Consider the following 8206-nt stretch of genomic DNA (forward strand, 5'->3'; position numbering starts at 1 on the left):
GTGGAAAGTTGTTGCATGGGGAAGGCGGCAAAACCCGCATAAACCCAAAAAACGACAAACCTTCACGCAGGTCAGTTGAAGGGGAAAAGTTCAGTTATCCCACTAAATGAAAGTGCCGGTCTATCCGCATGAATCATGAGAGGATACTGAAAACTAACCTATTAACAACCGGGCGTCGAACGGTTATTCAAAACAGAATTTCTAACAAAAGGATGAGGAAAACCTACACGCAGGTCGGATATAGGTTAAAGTTTAGCCATCCTACTAAGTGCAAGTGACGGTCCTACCCGCACAATCACGAAAGAGGAAGCAAAACTTCAACCTATTATCTACCACGTTCAAAGGTTAACTTATCCTAAACACTTAGAAATTTCAGAAAAGGATGAGGAAAACCTACACGCAGGTCAGACGTAGGTAAAGTTTAGCCATCCTACTAAGTGCAAGTGACGGTCCTACCCGCACAATCACGAAAGAGGAAGCAAAACTTCACACCTATTATCTACCACGTTCAAAGGTTAACTTATCCTCAGAAAATATGAGGAAAACCTACACGCAGGTTAGACGCAGGTAAAGTTTAGCCATCCTACTAAGTGCAAGTGACGGTCATACCCGCATAATCATGAAAGTGGAAGCAAAACTTCAACCTATTATCTACCACGTTCAAAGGTTAACTTATTCTAAAACACTTGGAAAATTGCTAATTTAAACTAAAGTATGCAAGTCATACAACGTTTACAAAGCAAGGAACCCAACGAAAGTAGCGGTCTTACCCGCAAAAAGATTTATATTTCACAATGGTTGATTACAAGAATGGCCGGGTAACTACCCGCCTACAAGAAAATAAATCTATACAAGCTAAATCTATCCTAGCAGTGGGAAGGGATCTTCAGGATCAGGCTTCAGGGCCACTTCCACTTGGACCAGCACCGTCAGTAGAGCGTGGCAGTTCAAGGAAAGCCTTAAGGATAGCTAGCCCATCATCAGCAGCAGCAACTTCATTCACCTTCTCCACCACCGGATGCGGGAAGGCGGCGTATTGATTCACTGCTTGGTCGTAAACAGCTTCAGTATCAACATTGTACAAAGGGAAGTTGGAAGGCGGGATGCCTTTCTCAACGAACCCTAGACCAAGCAGGAAGCCGACCTTTTCCCCATCTTCGTGAGAAGCGTTGAGGGCTGCGCTCATAGCATCGTCATACGACGTCTCAGCAAAGACTCGATGCACAACCTACAAAAGAAAATATACAAGTGTCAAAAACCTTTTCTATTTACAAAGAAAAGCGTAAAGACATGAAAACATACCTGAGACAACGCTTCTCGAAGAAGCCATTCCTTGGCAACCAGAGCTTCTTGGAGGGCAGCTTGAGCTTCTTTACGGGCGCGTTCGGCTTCACTCTTGTTAAGGTTGGCAAGCAACACTTCTTTAGCCGCAGCCTCTTCGACGCCCTTTAGCTTCTGCTCAGTATGGTCAAGCACCCCCCTCTGGTCCAAGATCTCCTGGAGCTTTTTGGCGTCTTCCATCGCCAAGGCATCATGAGCCTGCTGGAGAGCCTCTAATTTGGCTTTAAGCTCTTCATTCTCCACGCGTAGAGGCTCAGCAACAGCTTCAGCCTTGGTGGCCCTCTCGGTTGCGTTCCTCGCAGTTTCCTTAGCCAGCCGAAGCTGTTCATTAACAGCTTGGGCAGCCTTGGAACGGGCCTCGAGTCGAGCCTGAACTTCAACCTCGAGGGCCTTGAAGGCCTTCTCCTTCTCCGCAGCCACTGCGGTAAGTTTTTGGTTCTCCTCCCGGACAGCCCGCGCCTGAGCTACTTCTTTAAGGCGAGCTGCTTTTAACTTGTCGTTTTCACGACAAAGCAGCTCGACACGCGGCTGCATCCGGGCCAGGAGAACCCGAAGCTCATTGGTTAGCTTACCCTCCTGGTAGCTAGCCATGGCTTCCCCCAACGCACCACTGGGAGCAGCGTGACGAGCCCATTCCACGCACTCCACATGGGTGCGAAGGGTTGTTCCTCGGCGAATGTTCCATCGTGGAACATACACTTCATTGGAATCCGACACTGCAAAAAACATAAAGCAGTTAGGAAAAGATGATAAGACAAAATATGAAAAGAAAGAACCCTACGCACCTGTAGGGTCAATAACAGGCCGATAGCCGCCGAACCCATCACCTGAACCCAAGGGAAATCCATCCAAGAGGTCAGGCAGATGGGAAGGTGGCAGAGATTGGCGAGAAGCCCCATGCGTACCTGATGGATCGGCCGTCGGTGCCGATGGCGGGGGCATGGTAGCAGCCGCCGCGGTCGCCGCCGCGGAATCCGCAGCAATAGTAACCGCCGGCTCGGTGAAGGATGCTGTAAAAATAGCACTCACAGCCGGCGGTGACGTCATCACAGCTGGAACAGTCGGCTCAAAGGAGTGAGCAACTGAACCAGCGGATGCAGGCGCAGGCGCAGCCGCCTGGGTCGTCGCCGCAGGTAGGCTGACCTGGCCTACCGTCATTGGCGGGGAGGTACCACTCTGCGCTCCACCCTGGAATGCGTCAACATCCACGCCTGCGTAAAGAAGATAAGTGTTAACGATATTAAACTATGAAGCTAAAGACAAAGGAAAATTGTACTTACGGGTTTTCTTGAGCCTGAAGGTACGGAGAGGCGGGGACGAACCCGATGGAGCCGGCCTCTTTGCGCCGGTTACCGTCGTCTTCTTGGGCTCTCCGGAGGTGACAGTCGCAGCCTCCGGAGCAGTGGTCTTATCACCACCGGGTTTCCCCGCCACCTCTTCGCTCTCGGTCTCCGAATCAGACCGAGGCGCTGGATCAGCAGTGGAGGCCTTCTCCTTCCCCTTCCCGCCGGCAGCCTTCTTCTTCCGCACCAACGGAGGACCATCTGCGGATTCCTCATCAGAACATACGATTAGAGGAATTCCAGCAGAGGTTTCAACATTGAGGGGTTGAGGGTCGAATAGCGCCTTACCTGGCCGACGGGCGCTAAGGATCTCATGGCCTAGCGGATAGACCTCCACGAACCGATCCGCCGTTTGTTCTAGGATGGGCAACTCGTTCTCGTCTAGAGCGCGAGTACCCATCCGAGCGGGACCATCAGCCTCCCGCGGGTTTAGGAGCGACTGCAAGTCGTTCCCCTCTGAAATAAACAGAAAAAAAGTTAGAAGAGATTCGAAATCAACAATAAGAAACAAAGCATACCGTAAGGAACAGAGTTCGAACCGTATTCGAGGACGATTGGGATCTTTTGCGCATCGGCAGCCTTCCACACCCGGCTCATCCCCAGCATCACCATCCCGGACTCCGCAAACCGGTAAACCGGAGATTGGACCCGAGATATCTTCGAGAACCATTCCGCCTCCTGGTAGTTGGAGGCGTGAAGGCTTGGGAGAGCTTGCCCATTCTTAAACTTCATGGCAAGGGGGATGGCGCGAGCGGAGATGAAGAAGAACTCCCGCTTCCACGCGCGAAGACTGCGCTCGGTCGCGCAAATCTTCAAACCCTTGATTCGGGTTGTCAGGGTATACCACCCCTGGATGCACCTCCAAGTATAGAAGGTCATCAGGCGGTCAACATAGGGCTCAACGCCCAAAATCCGGCACACCCACTCGAAGTGGCGAATCTTGGCGATCGCCATAGGGTGCAACTCGGTCAAATGAACACCGTGCCTCTCAAGGACACGGTAAACAAACTTTGTCAATGGGAACCTAAGATTCCCATAGACAAAGAATGCAGCATAAACCCCGATCTTGCCTCTGGGGGCATCGTACACCGTCTGGTGGGGTTCAGGAAACTCAGGCTCGAGAGACTCGAGCATGAACTTCCTGACGACGTAACGATACAGATCGCCAGGCAGAGCACACTGGCACTCGCCAGCAGTACTCTTGTCATCGGCTGTAGACTCGAGATCACGTGAAGACATTTTGTAGAAGAAGAAAACGATTTCGGGAGAATGCTTGCCTGAAAAGGTGAGTATTCGCCGGAAATCGCAAAGAAGATGAAGAGAAGAGTGAAGGTGTGGATTACAAAGAACCCTCTCCCCCTTTATATACTAATCGCAATTAATGCGATGAAATTAATGCGGAAGAGAGAGAAAACGAAGGTGCAATGAAACTATGACACGTGGCAAAAAGCAAGCTGGCAACAGCTGTTGACAGGACGCATACCATTAATTTCGCAGCCACGCGCCCGAAAAATCGGGCCCACGCGCCTGAAAAAGCGTCTGGAATGACCATGTACTGTCACGTCACCATAACTTCCTGCACGTCCTGACACAGTCAGAAGAAACCGTCACACGACGTTTCAGAGGTTTGGACTGTTCTTATCTTTCCACCAACTCTTCGAATTTCAAAATTCAAAATTCAAAAATATTAAAAAGTAAGCGGGAAAATACCCCTTACCTTGGCAAACAAGTAACCGTAAGACGGTCGCGGGTAGTGTTAAGGCAAAACCCTTCACATACCTAGCACCCGCAGGGAATTGAAGCCAAGAAAACCTTGGCAAACAAGTAACCGTAAGACGGATGCGGGTACAGTGTTAAGGCAAAACCCTTCACATACCTAGCACCCGCAGGGAATTGAAGCCAAGTAAACCTTGGCAAACAAGTAACCGTAACACGGATGCGGGTACAGTGTTAAGGCAAAACCCTTCACATACCTAGCACCCGCAGGGAATTGAAGCCAAGTAAACCTTGGCAAACAAGTAACCGTAAGACGGATGCGGGTACAGTGTTAAGGCAAAACCCTTCACATACCTAGCACCCGCAGGGAATTGAAGCCAAGTAAACCTTGGCAAACAAGTAACCGTAAGACGGATGCGGGTACAGTGTTAAGGCAAAACCCTTCACATACCTAGCACCCGCAGGGAATTGAAGCCAAGTAAACCTTGGCAAACAAGTAACCGTAAGACGGATGCGGGTACAGTGTTAAGGCAAAACCCTTCACATACCTAGCACCCGCAGGGAATTGAAGCCAAGTAAACCTTGGCAAACAAGTAACCGTAAGACGGATGCGGGTACAGTGTTAAGGCAAAACCCTTCACATACCTAGCACCCGCAGGGAATTGAAGCCAAGTACCTCGGCAACCAAGTAACTATAAGACGGGTGCGGGTACAGTGTAAAGGCAAAACCCTTCACATACCTTGCACCCGCAGGGAATTGACGCCAGGAATACCTTGGAAGTAAAGTAACCATAAGACGAGCGCAGGTACAGTGTTAAGGCAAAACCCTTCACATACCTAGCGCTCCGCTGGGAATTGAAACCAAGAAGGATCTTCTGGGCAATGCTTGCGGAAACGGAAATAACATCCCCGCATAGCGGGAACGTCGAGAACTACGTTGTTTGAAGCTCCAGGACGGAATTGGTGGTTTTAACATAATTGATCACTATGTTCAAAACCACCAAAACCTCATGGAGAATCCACACAAGTGGTGTTGGTACATGTTTGTCAGTAGTTCATAGTCTAGTATTTGTTATCGAGTCTGTAATATAGTTAATGGTTTGTTTATGTTTTGTTTTGTAAACTAGCGAAGTTATCAGCAAGTTCGCTATGGCGAACTTGCTGATTTAGCGAGGTTACTGACAACTTCGCCAGTGGCGAAGTTGTCGTGTTTAAATACACTGTTTCAGCCGAAACAGAAGAGGACGTGAGTTAGGGTTTTTGGTTACGCTTTGTTTCGTTTTGTTCTCTGTAACAGTGACTTACTGACACGTGTTTAGTTATTCAATATAACGTGTTTACCTTATAGCTCGTGTTCATTGTTCGTGTATTCAATCTCTACAATATCTACACTCGTACCTATATACGCAGGGATTCCGCACCTGCGTTGTTAGAGATTTCCCGTGTACGATCCGCGTTCAGGAACCTACAATTGGTATCAGAGCCATCGGCTCGATTGTGAGGTTCGGGATTTCACGCGGGTGTAGATTTCGTTTCATTTCGGGTGTTACCGGGACGAGTTTTTGGTGTGTTTATTCATTCTAGCTACCTACCAGTGTGTTTAAGCCTTTAAACCTTCAAAATTCTCGTTAAAATCCGAGTTTCAGATCTGAACTGTTCTTCGCGTTCATCGGGCGAAGTTGCTGAATTCAGGCGAAGTTGCCGTCACTGGAGATTAGGGTTTCGGCGAATATATAAGGATTAGCGAAGTTAACCACAACTTCGCTTACCTCATAAGTTCGCCAAAGCGAAGTTATCCGTAACTTCGCTTACCACCCAACTTCGCTTACATCCTAAGTTCGCTCATTCTAAGCGAAGTTATTCTTAACTTCGCCAAGTCAAGCGAATTTAAGATCCAGCGAAGTTCTTGTTCAGCGAAGTTAACTTCCAGCGAAGTTATTCTTAACTTCGCCATCTGAGCTGTTTTAATATTTTTTTTTGTGTGTTTTTCAGGTTTTTCAGGTTTTCGCAAGGATGTCCGCGATTAACATCTCAGATTTAGTCAAGATGGAGGTAGAGGCGGGGTCAGCCACTAAGGCCCCGAGGTTGATGAAGGGAACGGACTTCGTGGCATGGAAGGACAGGTTCATCCAGTATATCAAATATCAGGACGCCAAGATGTGGGTGTGCATGCAGGATGGATATGTACCTCCAACCATGCAATACGAAGGACGTGATGTGGTGAAGAAGTACAGTAAGATGGATGACGAGGAGAAGAAAATGTATGAGGCTGAGAGTAAGGCCCATGCTGCTATTACTATGGCACTACCTCAAGAAGTTCTTCATACATTCCGAAAGTACACTTCTGCAAGAGAGCTCTGGGATGCTCTGGAAAACAGATTCGAGGGGAACGTGGGTATACGTGCCTCAAAAATTAAACTTTTAAAAACCCAATTCTCCGTCTTCAAATATTTGAAGAATGAATCCTTAGATGATATTATCACCCGATACTATCACTTAATGACAGAGCTTAGCAACTATTCAATTGCCTATCGAGAGGAGGAGATCGTTGAAAAGCTTCTAGATGCTCTCCCACCGAAGTGGGAAATGTATACCGTGTTAATGAGGGAAGACAAAGACTTTCCTAACTGTGACTTAGAAACTGCAGTGAACAAGATCAGAACGTATGAGCTAAATATGGTTCGAAAGGAGACACCCACAGACCAGATACAAGACCCTGGTATGTATGGTGCTAAAGTTAACTCAGGCTCAAGTTCAAGGCCTGAATCTGCTGCATTTTATTCGAAGGGGGAGTCAGGTTCTGACTCTGCACATGAAGGAAATGTTTCTGTGAACTCAAATGGGGACGTATGTTTTGTTGCTGGAGGATCTAGTGCTTCAAAGCCTCAATCCTCTACAAGTGGTTATTCAGCTGGTCCCACAAGCAATAATTACACCAAGATGCCTATGAGTGTAAAATCTGCTGAAGAGCAGTTTGCAGTCTACGCTTCATTTATTGCTTCATACGAGAATTATATCCAGGGGAAGATTGTGGACCCTGCCGTTCTTGATGAGGATTATGACCAGATTGATGCTGACGATTTGGAAGAAATGGATTTGCAATGGCAAATGGCAATGATCGTGAGACGGGTAAAACGTTTTATGAACAAAACAGGAAGAAAGTTTGTTGGTGGTAGGCCTGGATTTGACAAATCAAAAGTAAGGTGCTACAATTGTCAACAGTTCGGGCACTTTGCTAGGGAATGTAGGAATGAGAGAGTTGAACGGGGACAAGTTAGGCCTAACCAACACTCTGGAATTAACCGCGAGATCAATGCCATGTTAACTAGAGAGGCAGGAGAATACAACTGGAACCAACACTCAAGTGGTTTGGGTGAACAAGCACACATGGCTGAGACTGAAGCTGTAGAAGTTGAGAAGGTTGATGGAGAGAAGAAAGCAAATGAAGAAGAAACTGCTTTCATGGCGAACGATCAGGATGGTAGATCCAAGGTATGTCCCAAAATTATTTGTGCTATTTGTGAAAATTTGACTGAGCAACTAACCAATATAACTGATCAGTATGTCAAATTAGATGCTGAGTTTAAAACTGTTAAAGAAGATCACCATTTCATTAAAGCAAGAGAAAACAGTTATAAAGTTAAGATAAAGGCTTGTGAAAAAGACATTAAAAGTCTTAAAACTAAACTTGCTGAGAAAATAGAAATTATTGATCTTAGTTATGAGGTTTTGGAAGAAAAGACAAAATTGATTGCTGATAGAGATAAACAGATTGCTGACCACCAGGTAAAGGTGGTGGAACTGAA

This window comes from Bidens hawaiensis, unplaced genomic scaffold, assembly GCF_021521415.1.
Source record: "Bidens hawaiensis isolate Kalapana, Puna unplaced genomic scaffold, B.hawaiensis_p1.1 tig00059993_1, whole genome shotgun sequence".
NCBI lineage: Eukaryota > Viridiplantae > Streptophyta > Magnoliopsida > Asterales > Asteraceae > Bidens > Bidens hawaiensis.